Source organism: Chaetodon auriga, chromosome 20, assembly GCF_051107435.1.
Source record: "Chaetodon auriga isolate fChaAug3 chromosome 20, fChaAug3.hap1, whole genome shotgun sequence".
NCBI lineage: Eukaryota > Metazoa > Chordata > Actinopteri > Chaetodontiformes > Chaetodontidae > Chaetodon > Chaetodon auriga.
Window position 1 is genome coordinate 6847516 of NC_135093.1, and position 18280 is coordinate 6865795.

Consider the following 18280-nt stretch of genomic DNA (forward strand, 5'->3'; position numbering starts at 1 on the left):
CCCCATTGTCTTCTAAAGTCTTTTTTTAACTTTCTAATTGTAATCTCTGCCGTCTAAAGGCACCTACAGCTCTTAGTCCTCTCTGTCATGTTCTGACTTGTCAGCACCTTAATTGCATTTCAGCACACCTTGCCACTAATCTTTTCCAGTGGATTTTCCTCATATATTCCTATAAAAAAATAATAAATATGCTCAACAACAACAACGGTGACACTTGTATTACTCACCCAGAAGCATGAAATCATTGATCTTTGTCCTCTTTGTTCAAGATAAACTAACAGATTGACCCGATGCTTTGACACAAGAGAGTGCAGCTCAAATCACAGCCTAATATTTCACATACCTCCCTGAGGAGCAGCTGACATTTACTCACTTAAACCTATCATGTCCTCTCAGTACTCTTCTCTATGTCACTGCTTCTCTCTCTGTTATTTCGGCACAACTTTGGCCTCCAGCATATGTTTGTCTACATTGTGACCCAGTATGAGAGATGCTGCAGCTTGGTGATGAACTCCTGGGGATCGCAGCTGCAAAAACAGCCCACTGATGAATCCTGCGGAGCCAGTGAGGAACTCAAATCCTTTTGAGAGACAGAAAATATGACTCTCCTGAGCTCGTGTGCGTGCACCCCTGCAACAGGCAAACTCGGATATAAACAAAGCACTTACTTGAGATAAGTAGCTGCATTTACCTAATCTCGCCTGCTTTTGGTCATGTCCCGGTAATTATAATATCACTCCACAATGTGCAGGTATACTTGAAGTAAATGCCGGGTGTGGAGAAAGCCTTGATGAAGTGGATGAAGTGAGATGCTGATAGCGTCAGTGATTGGCTGCAACACAAGTCTCTTTGATCTCTCTTAAAGGTTAAGAATAGTCCATGTAATTTATGTTTTATTCATTTTCTGACTTTTCCAAAGCAGAAATTCTTTTTGGAGCTGCTTATCTGGCTGAAAAAATAATCTTTTTTTTTTTCTTTTTTTTTTAGACCGCAAATAAGAAAATGTATAAGAATGACCACCAAGTAGCAGGAAAAGTACAATAAAGCATCTCTAGTAAGTAATGTTCGAACAGAGGGAGAGAGCGGAGCTACACAACATGGCTTTCACCAGCAAACGAAGAGGATTAAGTAAGTTTCCCTTTGAGAAATTAACTACTACACAAAGTGGAGATAAAAGAAGAGACAGAATAACGAGGCCTGTTTGCCTATTCAGAGGGTTTAGCCATGTATTAAAAATCATACTGTTAAGCTTCCTGACAGATGCTAATGAAGTGATGTTTACATTTTTGATTCGCTGCCTAAACAAAGATAAGACATGCTCTCGGAAAACAGCAAGCCCCGCAATCCAAACACATCCATTGAGCCTGTCACCAAAGACATGACAGCTTTCTTCCCTACCAACAACAATGAGCGACTCATTTCCATATTAATGAGAGAAAAGAAAGGCAAGTGGATGGGAGGGGGGGAGTTGAGCGCGGAGGGGGCGATGTTGCTTCTTGTTGTCTTGGCACCTATTGACAAAGTCTTCAAATAGGTTGTTAATGACCAGCCTAAAACACAGGGAGCAGCCTGTGGAGTAATCATATCAACATGTTGCGCATGCATATCATGCTGCGTGCCGTCGCCATGCCTCCTATGCAGTTGCAGTTGTGTATCTGTTTGGCTTTATTGCCACACACAAGATAGATATGCGCGCATTCATGCAGGGACACATGCGTGCACATGTGCATTCCTAAACACCACGCACACACAGCACTTAACATATTGTACAATGAGAGACATCCTCATCCCACAGGAAGCAGGCTTCAGTACACCCAAAGGGTAAATACAAAATTAGTAGCTCAAGAGTACTCCACGCCAAATCTAAGAGGGGATACAAAACATCTGCTGGATCCCACAGTACTGACTCCTCATAACCTTTGAATTTCTGCTAGCCTAACCTACAAGTGAATTTTCATTTATGCAAATTTATTAGTCATGAGGACGGTGATACAATGTCTTCTGTGGCATTTGAGGGTCACCTGCCTTGCAAGGCAGCTGGATTTACAAGACCATGAGATCACACGAGATCATGTGATGCGAGAATCCATCATGTCAGGCTTCAAGTTACACGCTTGTGGCAGAACCACTGTCATTGGGACCAATCAGCATCCTCTGAGGAACTACTGGTAGTCGTGTGGGTGGTGGCTTAAGTGTGAACAGTGAGACTGTTCCGATAAAAGCGCCCTTTTTTTGGCCACTGGGTGGCAGCGGAACTGGAACCTGGCGAACTCGTTAGCAAGTCCAATATGTAATGTAAGTCCAGTATTGACTCTCTTTTAGCCCTGTTTTTGGTTTCTACCAAACAAAAAATCTTGCTCTTTAACTCCTAAATGCTCCACAGCTAACTGTGTATGTCTGCTGTTAAATGCTGAGCAGACATTGTGCAAGTTTTTTTTAAACTTGTTTGTGGAAAACAGCTGCTTCCTGTGTCCAAAAACAACACTGTGAGAGCGAACCAAAGCAGTAAGGGTGCGGAATGGATGACTTAACAATAAGCTCTGTAATTGTAATCTCTGCTTGCATTCTGAGTTGACTACTATGACTAAGACTTTACTCGGACTTGGCCCACAGTTTCCATTATGACAAAGTATAGTATGAGACTATGGCAGACTGTAGTTTGTACACCAGTGTTTCTCCAGGATTTGAATATTTGTTCCCACATTCTGTGTAGGTTTCTGATTCTTGCCTCTGAGAGGAATCTCCTAGACATAATCTTCCAGTTCATAGTGCATGTCATTAGCCTCCTAAATTACAAACATCATTAGGAGAATTGATTCAACTTAGCCTCCTGGGGGGCTTCAGTCTGCTTTCTCTACGTGGCAGGAGCTCATTTTGAGTGTGGTGTCAATCCAATTTCACAAGTTCAAGCGGACCCATTGGGGGTCTGAGCCGTTCACCCCTCTTTATCCTTGCATGGTGAGGCCCTACCACCTCATTAGCAAAAAAGAGTGGATTGTGTGTGTGTGTGTGTGTGTGTGTGTGTGTGTGTGTGTGTGTGTGTTTTGTATCATGAAGACCTACGCTACTGCTCTGTGATCTTGTGAATGTACCCTACTACACCTGCACACAGTATTTGTCCCAGTACTGAGCTCTATTTAATGTGGACATAAATAAATTGTTAAAGTGTGTGCGCTTGCACATCGATCTTTGTGTGATCCAGTTTGAGTTTTAGACCTTGGGAGTGAAGACATTTTTGGGACATGAAGACATTTTGGCCAATCCTCCCTTTCTGATGGAGCTTCAAAGGGCTGTTTGAGAGTTCAGACTTGGTTTTAAGGGTTAGGGTGTGATTAAATTTAGGTTAGGGTTAGAGTAAGGGTTAGGGGGAAGGAATTGAAATCCCATCCACACAAGCGCTGTTTTATACAAATTGTCATCCATATGAATTGAAGCATTGTCAAAAGCATGCCAAACTGACGAGTGGCAGTATAATCCTTACCCTGAAGTGTGTGTGTGTGCAGTTTGAGCATGTTTCAGTAGAGGACATGAAGTCATTGTGGCACACTGACCTCTGCAAGAACCTCAAATGCTGCAGCGTTGTGTGGGGCATCGCTGGGGCACGCCGCAGTGAAGAGGAGGGACGCTGATTTTTAGTCCAAAAAGACAAATGTTACACGTTTCAGTGCCCTCTAATGCTGTATTTGATGGTATTGTATTTTCTACAAATTCAATCAAAAAGCTAAGAAATGAAATTGTAACTTACCAATGAGCTGGCACATCAGAATAGTGCCTGAGCAGAGAATGTGGAGGGAAATCACTTTGATAAGAGTCTGCCTGTCAAGGGAAGGCAACTGAGGGGAATTGACAAATAGAAAAACGACCGGGCTACACACGCAGCATGAGCAAAACATCAAAATTTGAACAAGTTTGCCCCTCGAATTCTAATGCAGCATGGTCCTTGCAACAGCCACTAATTCCAGCCCATGTAAGAAACATGGTGGGGGTGGTGTGGCCTCAATAATTCATCTGGAGATTGATAGATGTGTGTCTCCAGAGACTGCAGTGTGGGTAGTATGTTGCTCAGCTCTCCGCAGAGACTCGCTGTGAACTCTGCCTGTGAATTTGTGAGTATTGAGATCGGGGTCAGAGGTCAACATGAGAAGGTCTCAAACACAGCCACATTGAACCCCGTACCTCCTCCTCTCATAGGATGCCACAGATCCCTTCAGCACTCAAGACTGCTCTCCATCTCCAGTGAGATGTTTCAAGTTGATTCAGCAACAGATTGAACGTGGACGTGCAATTATGGTTTTGCGCTTAAAAAACTAATAAAGCACTTCGTAGCTTCGTGACTGCGTTGTTTAAAAAGGAATCCGTAATCAGTTCTGCTCTTCATCAGCTTCATTACTTTTGGCTTTCAATGAAACAGTTCAAAAGGTTGACTGAATTGATAAAGCATTACTGCTGGCTTTGATTTACCGCCAGATCTGATTCCATATTTCCTCTTTTGTCTTTACATACATTACATTATCTGCCTTTGTGTTTCTCAGCGCGTGCACAAGAAGCCTTAAAGTTTATTTAAATGCTGTTGCCCTCACATAATAGGGGGCAACACATAATGAAACAGCTTTCCCTCTGATCTGGCTTTTGATTGTGAACACAGTGTCTGAAAACATCAATCTTGATTTTTGTAAACAGTATACAATCAGTCCAAAACATCAATAAAATCACAGCTATGAGATTCAGGAAGATAATTTCACCACATTAATTTTCTGCATAATTATCCCACTGAGGGGCTTTGTGCTATATGCTGCACACCCCCACATGTAGCATGACCCAATCTTTGATGGGCAGATCAATATTGGAGCATATGGAGGCCAGGCCGAATATTGAAATGAAAAATGGAAAATGGGATATAGATAATTGATCTCACTCAGCATCCTGACTGACACTTCGCACAATCTGCTGCCATTCACTTGACCTCACGGAGTGACGACACGAAGTGCAGAAATTAGACCGAAGATGAAACGTAGATGCAGCCACGTGGTTTCACCGCAGCGGGGCCACGCTTCCAATTGTGTATCTGAGTCGAACCCTTCATGGATTAATGTGATGATGTGGATCAGCGCTTGTTCTTTGTGCAACAAGTTCCAAGAACGGACAGTAAAAATCAATCCTGTGATGTCACCCGCGACCCCGTGCATTCACAAAGCACTGAGGGTCACGTGCTGTGCCACATAGTCGTGTCAAATCAATAGCGCATGGGTGAGTCCAGCACGTACACACACAGTGAAACAATATTTAGTATTACTAAATTTAATTGTGTGCCCTCAAGCCACAGCACTACTACAGAATAATCCCTGTGGGGAAATCAAAGGAACTCCTGAAATAATCAATATCAGGTAGTGGAGATTTGTACAACCCGTGTTCTGTGAAGAACACTTGTGGCACATGAACTTACCAAACTTAGAAAGTCTAAGAACATTTCTTACAACTGCAGGGCTTGTTTGCTCACTTGACTGTGTTACATGTGAGCTTTCATTCAGCAGCATCCCTCTGTTATCAGTTCAAGTGAGAGCCATTAATTATATGTGAAGAAGAGTGGAGCACAGATATCAGATTATTAAAGGAATACCATAAATTGCACTTACATAATTCCATGTAGGGACATTAGCAGCCTATTACAGGGTTTGTTCAGCCAAATTTCTTAATAAATAAAGAAATTTCTCACTTAGTCTTACTTGATTGTGGTCATGCAGGTATTTTTTTGTCGCCTGGATTAAAGGATCACTTCCTTTAGATTACCGAGTGGTAAGTTTTAAAGTGGCCTGACAGTGTTGGTTGCATGTGCCCATGTTTTGAAAGAGATTTCTGATGTCGCTCCAGTAAAACAGAGGTGAATTAAATTATGTGTTTGTGCTGATTAAACCTGCATTAATTGTTTTTCACGTTCGCCAGCTAGCTGCTAACTTTGTCTGTGGACTGTTTGGTGCTGGGGAGGCAGTGTACGGTGGGTTTATCTGAGCTTTTTTTGGCTGAAAAGAGCAGAAAACAATGCTGATGAGAGCTGACCTAAAACAGCAAATCTGAGGCGTGATGGTGGTTTACTGGTTAAAGCCATGGACTGTTTATCACATGAGCATGGTCTCCATGACATCCCCCACAGGTTTCTGAAGAGCCATTGTGAATCTCAGTGGCAGTGGCTCCGGCTGTCGCCATCTTGGCAGTGCCGACTCCACCAAACTCCCAGCTAATCCAAAAATGGGCAAAGATGCGGAGCGTGGGTGGAGCTGAGGCAGGCCGAATGAAGCCTGGGTGCTGAAACCTAGTGGCTAGCTGTCATTCAAAGCAGCCATGTCCATAGTTATGTATAACTTTAAGCCTTAATGTAATTTAAATGAGTGAGTTATATAAAAATGTGTAAACATTTATATTCCTGCTGTAAAGTTGGCCGTTTTAATATGGGGGTCTATGGGAATTGAGTCGCTTTGGAGCCAGCCTCGAGTGGCCATTCGAGGAACTGCAGTTTTTGGCACTTCATTTTTCATTGAAATGTACACCAACACACTGTGATCACAATGCCTAACTGGGGACTTTTGTTTCATGTCATCTTTCCACCTCAACATCTAACAAGGGGAAAAATGTCAAATACATAATCTTTACAGAAAAAACGAAAAATAAAAAAAGAGACCAGAAAATCAAAAGTGGGTTGAAAGGTGGTAAAACGCTCGGCGGGGCTGAAGGGGGCTGCAGAGTCGGGTGGTTATTCCCCATGGGTTTGTGACAAGCAGCGATGGCTTTCATGCATTGTCGTTTAACCGGTTGCTCGTAGAAAAATACTCATTAGTTCAGCTTTAAAGTTACATTAAAAACAAACTGAACTCAGCAGTTTTCACTGGGACCAGGCCTTTGATCAAAAAGTAGTTCCAGAGAAAGCTGTTCCCAGTGAGATTTACGGATTATCCTCAATAACCGGGACATTTTCCTCTAATATTCACTGCTTTCAGTGCTCTTTTTATTGTGTTGCTACCAGAAACAGGGATTCCTATTGGCCTTGGCACTTCATAGCAAAACTATATGCATGCCGAACTATAAGTGAGATTTTCTTATTTTACTGTGAAGTGACCCTTGAAGGGGATTTTCTCAGCTTACAAATAATTTTAAAAAAAGAGGCAATTCCTGAGGATAGAAAAAAAAAAGAGGTTTGACCACATTATTTTTGCTTACGAGCAGAGGGTGTGTGTATGTGAGGAGGAGGAGGAGAGGAGGAGGAGGAGGAGGGGGCTTCTTCTTCTTCTTCTTCTTGGTTTATGTCATTGGTTTAAACGACCCAAGACCCCGCCTTGATAACACAGGAGAGTTAGACAGTGTGTGACTACAGCTAAAGAGAGAGAGAGAGAGAGAGAGAGAGAGAGGGAGCGAGGGAGAGAGGGAGGCGGGGGGGGAGGAAAAAAGCAGTGAAACAGTTAGACAGACACCTACTCGGCCGTATTTTAATAAACAAGGACGCGTCTAACACAGCGTAGCCCGCTCCCTGTTGTTGTCACTCCTCTGTATCCGGTCGTTTTCTTCCCATCTGCCCAAAGAAGCCGCGTTTTTTCTTTTTTTTTTTGTTTGTTTTCTGTGGCGCGCGGAGGATTAATAAGGTGGAATCACAATTACTCCAAATCTTCACGTGAAACATTTCCTCCCCGCGAGCGGATGATGATGCTGCCGCCGACGTGTGCCTGAAAATCAAATCAGAAAAAGTCCCAACTTAACGATTTGACATCCTTCACCCAGGTAAGGCTGCATTCACGGAGGCGACAACAACGCCGCCTTTCACGTTTCTTCCAGTTTGCTGGTTTTTGATGAGAGTTGCTCGGCGGCTCGTCGGGGCTCTCGGGTCCGCATACAGCTCTGGCCATGTGTGTCCACCTTACTGCGCCATGAAGATGGGGAATGGTCGGGGTGGGTTGTACGCACCGGGGACGTTATTTCTGACCGCGCAAAAGCGGCTGGGACTGTCAAATGTGGACAGAAAATAGCCGCCCCCCCGGTGCTGCCATTAGTGGTCCTCACCTTTACATTGCAAGGGTATTCGGCAAAGACGCGGATTGTTTTTGGGGTTTTTTTTTTTGCACGCAGCGAGACCTCGTACGGAGTGTGTGTCGGTTTGAAGAAAAAAGGAAGTGCATTATGAGAGGTGTGTGGAGTTGTGTGTGTGTCTTGTGCTTTCTAGTGAGGTTATTTTCGTCCTGTAGCCTCTAATATCTCACACTTGACTCGGCTGGCTGAGTTTTTGTAGGCAAAATAGTGCGAGACGTCATCCGGTGTAATCTTGAGCGCTGATTGCTGCTGCTTAGCCTGTGCATCTTTTTTAAAAAAAAAACACACACACACACACACACACACTCACACACACATACACACACGAATCATCACCATGGAGCACATCTGCTGTCCGAGCCGCATCACACACACACACACACACACACACACACGCACACACACACTGACCTCTCACATGTGTGTGTTCCAATTTTTGTAAGACTTCCCCGGAGGAGCTTTAAAGAAGCTGCCACACATCATTACACGTGAAAACTTTTTTTCTTTTCATCACAGGGATCCACACACGATTAAAGGGGGGGGGGGGGATCAGACGCCATCATTCTGATGACATGTTGAATCCCACCTCAAAGGGCTTTTGCGGTTAAGCGTGCAGGGTTGCAGGTCTGCAGGTGGGCAAATAAAAAGAGTGGAGATGTGAAACTTGTGAGCAGGGTCCCCTGGTGGCTCCTGTGTTTGAAACCCACTGGAGGAGAATAATGGACTGCTTTTTGTAGCTCCCACTCTTAGTGCATTTTACAAATTTATCTTGTTTGCAGGTACTGAGCTGATATTTCCAGTGAGGCTTGAGCGCCGTAGCTGACTTAACTTAAAAATCAGTGCAAATCTAATGTTTACAGCCACTGTTAGGAGCCGGCGGTGTATGAATGAGCTGCTAATTGCCTTGTGTCAACTTGTTAATTACACACGCACAAGTATTCTTACACATTATTGGGCTAATTAATTCACCGATTACCCCGAAATATGACAACAGGACACATGTTGGATTAATGAAGAGCTAGAGTTGTCTTAATTTCTTATCGCTCATCGTTAAAAACATCATTGCCAGACATTTGCCCGTGTAAACAAAGAGGATTTCTATCCCGCCGAGTGCAACACTTAAAAAAAACAAGAAGTAAATCTTAAGCGATTTGCAAATAAAAACTTGGAGGATTAGTTGTAAATGCCTGAAAGCTGAAAGGAGGACGGTAAAGCAGCTCTTTGTCTGTCTAATGGGTGCCCATGTGTGCGTAGTGGACGCGGCGAGGGGGTGTGTGCGCCTGCAGGAATATAAGGCCGCTACAGATGTGTGCAGCGTGGACATCTGCTCCGTGGCCGGCCATTGTCAAGGAGGCAGTTAAGATGGTGGGCAGCTCAGCACAACAGAGCTCCCTTGTCAGAAAGCTCCATTAAACGGCTCCAGCGGGGAAGTGGCCATAACACTGAGCAGTGTTCCTTTTCCTCACATGCCAGGTACATTCTCAATCATTACCGCTCCACACTGCTTTTTTATTTTCCTCCTTGGGTCAATCAATTCTTCATTCATAACCCACAAAGTTGCCACACATAAGTTGAGGGTTTTTTTTTTTTTTTTAATGCAGAAACCCCCTTTTTCCCCCGCTTATCTTCCCACATTGTGAGGCGGTGTTATTGTTTAGAAATGGGGACTGTCGTGCTTCCAGAGAGGAAATTGAACAGACTCAGTTAGTCGGCCCCGTGAAGAGCCTGCCCTCTGCCACCCTCTCCTGTGTTGCCGAGCGGCACCCTATCACTCAAGGCAATTGAACGTCTCTGGGGGGACCTCTGTTAGCCCCGTGCAATATTTATTACCATCCATCATCTCGAGACTCTCGCTCTACGGGTGAATAACAGTGGCTCCTAAGTTCTGTGTTAAAAAGTTCCCTCGCCAGCGACCATTAGAAGGGATTTATGGCAGCAGCTTCCCTGGAAGTGCTGTGGAAGCGAGACGGAGCGTGTTTCAGAGTCGCTGCATACCCGCTGGGCTGTGGTACCAAATATGTCATGGATAAAATTCTGACTGGCTGCAGAGCTGCCCTGAACTTCCAGGTTTTAGTGCTCAGATTAGTCAACTGGCAGGAAAGTAATCTACAATGCTGATAAGTCATTCATTGTTAAAGTCCTTTATCAAGCTAAAAGGCTCCACGTTCCCTCGTCCCAGCCTCTTAAATGTGAGGTTGTGCTGCTTTTCTCTCCTGTATATCATTGGAAATTGAGTGCTTTTTGGTTTTGGACTGTTGGTTGGAGAGAACGAGCTGTTTAAAGATGTGATCTTGAGCCCTGGGAGGTTGTGTTGGGAATTTTTCACAAATGTTTGACATTTTCTGGGCTAAACAATCACTGAATAGGTGTTGAAAGTAATCATTAGTTGCAGCTAGAGGTGGACCGATGGTGGATTTTCAAAGGCCGATATAATAACGATAGGTCGGAGCAGGAAAAAGCAGATACCACCACCCTGACCCCCTACTACAAAAAAAAAATAAATGTCAGAAATGAACAATTTTTGACTTTATTAGCTGAACTGAATCAAAGTAATAAATGCCCAAATAAATCTGGATCCCTGAACTTCAAACTCAGAGTCATTAATTGGAACTGAACTGAAATTAGATGTAAAAAAAAAAGGAATGATTTTTGATGTTTGAGCTGATACTTTCCCTCAAAATTGACCTGACGTTACTTAGACTATGTGTGGAGCTTTCAAGCAAAACAGATCAGAGGTGGAAAGTATTTATGTTTTGAAATATGTATTTCAAGTTCTTGTTGTAATTGCTATTAAATTCCTCAAGCATTAAAAAACAAGACTAGGTCAAAACCTATTTGATGGCTGATGGCTGGGCAGTGTATGAAAAGCTGGTCTTTTAATTTGGAACGAGCGCTTTTAATTTGAAACAAATAGAGGAAGTGGCGACATTTGACTGAACAATGGTGTAGCTTCATCGCTCAGTCTCAGACTTTTGCATTTAAAGGCCTGGCCTGGCTGTTGTCTGGCCAAAAATACTCATGTAAATACATCTTAATATAAAGAACACACTCACACCAGAATGGACCTGCTTTCTCTGCAGCTGTACCCAATGTTCAAGCTTGATTTAACACCACCCTCCCCTCTGCCCCCAATGCTGATAGTTTGTAAAACCGATTAATCAGTTGACCTCTGCTGCATCCCTACTTTCTTCTATCTAAATGGGCAGAAGATGCAGCACGTCAGCCCGTAGTCATACGACAGTAACACGACTTTACATGTAAATTTCATATATCACACTTGTACAAATTAATTCCAATGTTTATAGCATTATAAAGGCAACAGAGAAAGCAAATACCTCTCTGTCTTCAGTGCAGTTTTTCCCTTTGTAGTGAGGCGTCCTCACAGCAGAGATAGTAAGGATAATGATCTAATATTCACCACGGCCTTTAATAAGGATCATCTAATGTATGCATACTGTGCTACTGAGCCGGTAAATCCATGTCCTTTGAATGAGAGTGAGCGCATGTTGTGTGAAAATTAGTATATCTGTGTGTACTCACTACCTCTCGATACAGTCTTTGATCGTGTAGAGATGTGATGGGTTCTTTTTTTTTTGTGCTTCTGAGTCTTTCCACTCTCTGAGATTGTTTGTTTGTCAGAGTTGAAAACAATTGGGATGAATCTGATAGCGAAGTGAAGCTATGGTGACGGGGCAGCGCTGTAAATGAATGCCTCGCTGTGCTCCTTTTAGGTCAATTTGAATATGTGTTTTTAATTGGTCTCCGAAGGATAAGACTTCTCTTTTCTGCCTTCCTCAAAAGTGTCTGCATGATGTGACTACGTTGAGCTGAGGAGCCCGGGAGCAACGGTGTTCATTTGAAGCCCGGCGAACATGCTCATTATCTCCAACCAAAGGCAAGATTGATTTAGCTGAAAGCTGGGGTAATTTTTGAAAAAAAAAGAAAAAAAAAACATACTCTACCTAGAACTGTAAACCGATCAAGCCCGTAATTCTGGATTGCTCCTGGTCAAAGCGAGTAAGTTTAAAACAGAGCGCTGCGGTGGAAACTGCTCAGTCTCGTCACCACTCGCAGCAGCTAAAGGCGCCATCGCTCAGCCGGAGCTTCTGTCTCATGGCTTCAGAACTCCTCTAACCTTTAGAAGTGCTATATTGAAAAGATATCTCAAAGAAACATTTTGCTTGTCATTCCCGTTTCTTTGCTCTCCCGAGGCACTCTGCATCTTCATTTTTTTTAGCACACTGAAGGGTGTCTATGTGTGTTTGTGTATGAGTGTGAGTCGGGGGGTGGGGGGTTATCAGCTTTCCCCCCTGTCGTCGCTTACTCCCCCATTGCTATAATTTCATTGACAGTGGCAGCGATTGTGTTTTCTGGAGCTACACGGGGGTAAAGGATAATTGGAGCCGTGAATGTCTTTTTCATGGTAACGGGGAAAGTGGAACCCTGTGCCAGCGCTATTCTCTGTACCGTACAAAGGGACAAGATCCAGCGATAGGGCTTGCATAAGAGATCTACAGTATTCTCTAACACAAACAGATGTATTTTAGTCTGGCTGAAACTAGTAGAGCTGAACCTCATGTGGTTTCAGCGTTGGCTAGCAGTCAGATAGGAATTTTTCTGCAGTTATTGGATTGGATGTAACAGTCACTCTGTGCTTTTATCTTGCACCACTCTACATTAGTATCAGGGGAGAGCGAGGCGGCCGTGTAATAAAGTGGAAGCACACCGTCTTTCAGCCATGTAAAAGGTCAAATAACTCCTGTGCTCTGGCCCCTGTTGGCGATGTCAGAGACGGTCCTGTTAGCATGAAGGTACGACGTCGTCGGGCAAAGCAGCAGCACAGCAATTAGAGTTATTAATTATTTTCTTACAACTTAATACTCTTTCATTTAATGCATATTAATTGATGTGCTCCCGAATCCACACTCACATAATCCACCAAGGATTTCTCAAAGGCAAGCACAAAAGGCTTTTATTATCTTAAGGAGGAAGTGGTCTTTTGGGACGTGAAGTGCCCCTGCTCAATTGTGTATTACATTATGAAACAGACGTAAGTGAAATGAAATTACAACGTATCATCAGCACGGTGAAGGATCCTATTGAATAATTACCCCTGCAGAGCCATTGTTGTAGTGTCAGACTCGTTCTTTTGGATGTGATGGAGGGAGGGGGGGGGGTTCGGGAAGTCCTCGTGCAGGGGAGTAAAAAGCAGTTTCAAGGTTAAACCGTGTGAAGGCCAAATGTTTGGGGAGGGTGGATTAATTTCATGTCCCGTAATGTGATTTGCAATATCTCCTCCTCTCCTGCCCTTGGTTTCTTTGGAGATGTGCTAGCCTGATGAGAGCTGAGGGCAGGGGGGCTGCCGTAACTACCGCCTGCATTTACAAGTGTTTACAGGACTACTAAATGGAATTATGGGAGATGATGCATGCTTACAAATTCACCATCATTCCCAGACCCCCGTCTCATTACTGAATACAAATTCAGTGCATATCCTTCTGTTGCTCAGTAGAGAAAATTAGCTTCCTCGCATACATGCAAGCATGCACAAACACAGCCACTTACGTAAATACATACAAACGTGCAAACACAGGATGGGGGGGCGGGTGGTCCTAGGAAAATTATTGTGCATCATTAATTGCAGGGAGAGGGACCACCACGATAACAGCAGCGAGATCCCTCGCTGCTCACACGGCCTAAGAAGCCTGCTGTACTCGACACTTTATCACCCAGTATCTGCAGCTCATCCTCGCGTATCTGCATATCAGCCCAGTTAATGAATCTGTTGCGTTGTCGTTTTCTGGCAAATTCTGTGTAATACAAATGTCTTCATAGATATGCGAGCATTTCGTATAGCACCATTAACATAGACAAAACTGAGCAAGCATAAGGAAACCTCACAGTATGTGTGCAATATGAGGAAGTGATAAAACCAGAGCTCGAGGTCGGCATAGGTAGTGAGTGGGCGGGCTGTGGGCTTTTCGTGGAGGGTGTTATCACTGGTAGCGTTTCCTCACCGCTGTGCCTACTGTCGTTTTCTCACTTTCCGCAAACCCCGCCGCTGACACGCCACAAGTTTTTGTGATGGAAATACAATGAAACGTGGTGCACACTGAAATCAACAACTGGCAAATCCTGTAACATTATCCATAAAACCATGATCATTATCTGTGCTCTATAACATGAAGCAAAAACAAGAATTGTAATAATGTAGTGTAAAATGTCAGTTAGCTTTCATATGATACAGATAATGTGCGTTTAAGGATCAGATTTCCCTGAATTCACACTGCTTACAGTAATTTCCAGCCGACCGCCATGCCTTTTCTCAGCCTGACAGCTTAAAGCTGGAAAGGAAAGATGCAAATGTCAAACTTAAACTGAATGCAGATTGTTTTGCTTCATTGTGGCTTCGTCCCAAACGAGGGGACCAAAGATGGCCCAACTAAACGGTGACATGTGAGTGAAATTTTCCTGCCCAGGCCGCTTTTACTTCTTACCATTACTATAAGGTCTTGTGACTTCAGTCGTAACTAATCCTGTCCAAGCAATTTTTCCTTTTGTCCCCAATTTGGTATGGCCAATTCCCCTCATACTATACAACTCCACTGATGGCCCGGGGAGGGTGTAGACAGCCATGTGCCCTCAGAGCCTTGTGACACACACGTCTTTTCCCCTGACAGTGAGGGAGGGTGCACTGAGGTTCATGCAATCCTCCACCCCCACCCTCCAGATCACCTACCGCTGTGCAGCAAGGGCACGAATCCTCACTGGTTCCCTACCTGCAAAAACTGCCAAAATATGTTTGTTAGAATGAAAGACCAACTGTTATCGGGAGCTAACAGCTCACACATTGTTATAATCCTGGACACCATCAGCGGGGACGGTGCTCTGTGGCACCAGGCTTGTATTTGTGGGCAGAATTAACAGACAGCAATCAGTCACGATTAATTTGGCACACAAAAAAATTCAATTCAATGTTGTGTACTTCAGAGATGTCTGTCTCACACTGTTGATTCACAGTCGGCTCAAATATTGAGAAAAATGTTTAGCAGCTTCGAGTGGAAGGGATTAAATCTGACCTGCACACACCAGCAGCGACAACAAGAGGCGAAGGTAGTCAGTTATTTCAGAGGAGTGCTGAGAGACGAGGGGCGACAAGGTGGACGTGTGGTGCAAGGACAGGGCAAGTTTACAGGCTGACGCAACATTAAGTGGACTTTTTGCTAAAATTAGACAATGCAAAATGGCATGTTTTGACATGCAGAAAATGTACAGAAGCTGTCACCAGTTATATTTCCAAGGCGTTCTGTCGTACTGGGAAATCTTTCCCATACGTCTAAGTGTTTTCCTCAACAGTGTACTACAGTCGGTTTGCCACTGTGGGCTCGATCATCGCTGTTAGAAAAACCTGCACAGTTGTGAAGACTGTGACAGCTCCAGTGGGCGATTTACGGATGAGGTGATACTCGTATGCACATGCACGTATGCGTGCTTGGAAATTGGTTTTCCGCTTTTGCTTTATATGTTGCTGTTGTGTCAGAGTAGTGAGTATGTGTAGGAACTGAATTTGCCTCCTCTTGTTTTTCTCTATTTGCATGCCCTGCCTATGTCACAGTGGCAGCTTTAGTTTTCCACTGAAATCTCTTCTTGCTCCCCCGTGAAGGAGCGAGGAGAGAATCGCATACAGATTCTGTTCCAGGTGTCCGTTGCAGCATGTCGTAGCATTGAAAAACCTCTCCCAGGACATTCATTATGTGTTCTGCTGGGGATGACCCTCATACATTTATATGCACATATGCGCACACACACAGCACTAAAACAATACTTGTCTTTCCTTTTGGATTGGGTGCACTCATCTGTGTTTGCATCAGCTTGCTGTTCCTCTTTGTGGTTTCCAGCAGAAGCGAATGAGCTCAGTATCACCTTTCCTTGCAGTGAGAGATCTCTTATTTTTGGTTTCAGATTGCCTCCTCTCCCAGTGCAGCTGCAGCTTGATGCAGAGCTGAAGTTAGGTTCGATCCACCCCTCACTGACTTCCCACTTCGGCCAATTGTTAAGGCGTATTCAGGCTAACAACTGTGCTATGGCAACACTGCGTCAGTGCCGTGTCATCAGCGCAACTATGAAATGGGAATGACGTGCAAAATGTCCCTTTGTTGCAATATGGCAGTTCTAAAGGTTAGAGGGTAGAAAGGTAATCAGCCTGAAGCACTTTTGTGGCACTGCTGTATCAAAGACCACTTACCAGGTATCCTGCAGCATTGGGCTAATTTGTGGTTTACCTGCTGAGAATTTAGGTGTAAGAAGAAATAACTGCAGCTGTGAAAACTTTCCAGTTAGACAACCCTCTTTCAAAGGTGTGAAAACACCCCATGTGGAGTCTTGGCATTTGAAAGGCATACAAACTGGACTTCTTGCTTTGTATTTCATCCTCTACCTGTACCCTATAGCAACACAAACGCAACCCCGTCGTGCTATTGTCTGCCTGAAAGTGCGGCTAGTCGGGGGAATCAAAAGGGCCGTGTCTGCTCTCTCGCACTTTCTAATCTCTCGTCCTCTGCACGTATCCATCTCCATTCCCCCTCTGTCCTAGTGAAGGTCTCATTGCTTATGTAATGTCTCTAAACATTTGTGCAGCATTAGGGGAAGTCAGGCATGCCAAAACTGTGCAAAACGTCCCTCTGTGCACCCCATAGAGGTGGGACAGATGGCAACCCTCGTTCCCAGTCTTGTAAACTGCCTGTGACAGGAGAGATGGCACATACACAGCTGAACTAGGGCAGCGCTAACTAAGGCTTTACAGACAGTGGTGGACACAGTTGCATGCACACTCATCAGTGAGATGCTTATTATCAAAGCCATAAAGCATCCCAGTTTGGTTCTCACCACATTGTTTTTGGCTGTTAATTACAGCAGAGTGTTAATTGATTGCAGATTCATGGAAAAGTTGATCATTGCTGTAAGTGCACCGTCGCATTGCTCCACCTGTGATCCGGGTTGTAGCTCACCTATAACGAAGGCTATCAGATTCTGGCATCAGATCATCCATCACGATGTTAAAGAAGGTGACCTGGAGTTGCTTTCTAATTCAGTCGTTAATCACCGCCACAGCAGAGTGTCGGGCACTTTCACTTTGTTCCCCCTTAACAACTCTCTGGGCAGAGTCCATTACTGAGTAAACAGACAGTGAAACACAGAAGAAATGAATGAAGATGCCCAGTGCAGAACCCCCAGAGGTGAGATCAAATGGCAAGCCCGGTGATGATGAGGGATGTTTATGGCTGGCACTCTATTAAGAGGAGGCCCTTCCCTGCTGGCGCATAATGAACATCTACCTTGTGAAATGGTTGTTCTGAAGCTTTTTCCTTACACTGAATTGCCGGTCATTTTCATCAAAGTGTGCCCTAATTGCTCTCGGCGGCGAGTCGGGGGAAGGGCCACTAATAGCGAGAATGAGTTTTCGGGTAACTTGGCAAGGTGACTGGCTTATGGCAACATTAGCCGTGTTGATTTGAATAAATCTCCCGACGCCATATTTCCCCCTTTGTATGTTAATGAAAGCCAGTCGTGTCCTTAGAGGATGATATTTCAGGCCTGAACTCTTCTTCTTTTTTCTGTGTACACGGTAACGCCTCCTCCAGATGTCCCCCACTGCGGGAGGCTGTGAGGCACATGCAAAAGGCTTACCGCCAACCACACACACACTCAGATCATCTCTGGGCGGGGGCACTTCGGCTGACCTGTTACGAAATAAGCCAAGAGCGATGATTGCAGAAATAAGACGGCGGAGCAATTGTATGTTGTTTTTGTAAAGAGTTAAATATTGCTGACAGAAAGGGCAATGTGTGTGTTGGGGGAGAGAGGAAAAACATCTCAGAGAGGAGAATGTTTTCGGAAACCACAGACAATGTACCATCTGCACACGGCGGGGTGCACGAGCGACACTGGACCACTGCTGTGAGGAACTATTGCATTGTTATTAAATGGCTGTTGCCTCACTGGCAGCCATATTAAAGCCTCAGATCCTGTGCCTGATGCAAGGCAACGAGGAAGAGAGAAGAGGAGGAGGGGAAGAAACTAAAGAACAAAAAAAAAAAAAAAAAAGCCCCAAACCAGTCCGGCCTTCTGGACATGGTGACACGGCGTGCAGCTGCAGTGGCACAGATTAAAAGATGGCAGTGCAAACTTCTTCAAAATGAAAAGACAGAAA

General features: G+C 44.3%; 1 protein-coding gene across 2 annotated transcripts in view; it reads left to right on the plus strand.

The window, feature by feature from the left end:
- The first annotated feature begins 7373 nt into the window (after window positions 1-7373).
- LOC143338812 (C-terminal-binding protein 2) overlaps window positions 7374-18280 on the plus strand; it is a 92808-nt gene continuing 81901 nt past the window's right edge. Inside the window, exon 1 of one of the 2 annotated variants that reach the window (XM_076759563.1) lies at window positions 7374-7764. The gene's annotated coding sequence lies outside the window, so the exon portion shown is untranslated. The remainder of the gene's footprint in view (window positions 7765-18280) is intronic. The other variant, XM_076759566.1, reaches the window with a different exon arrangement.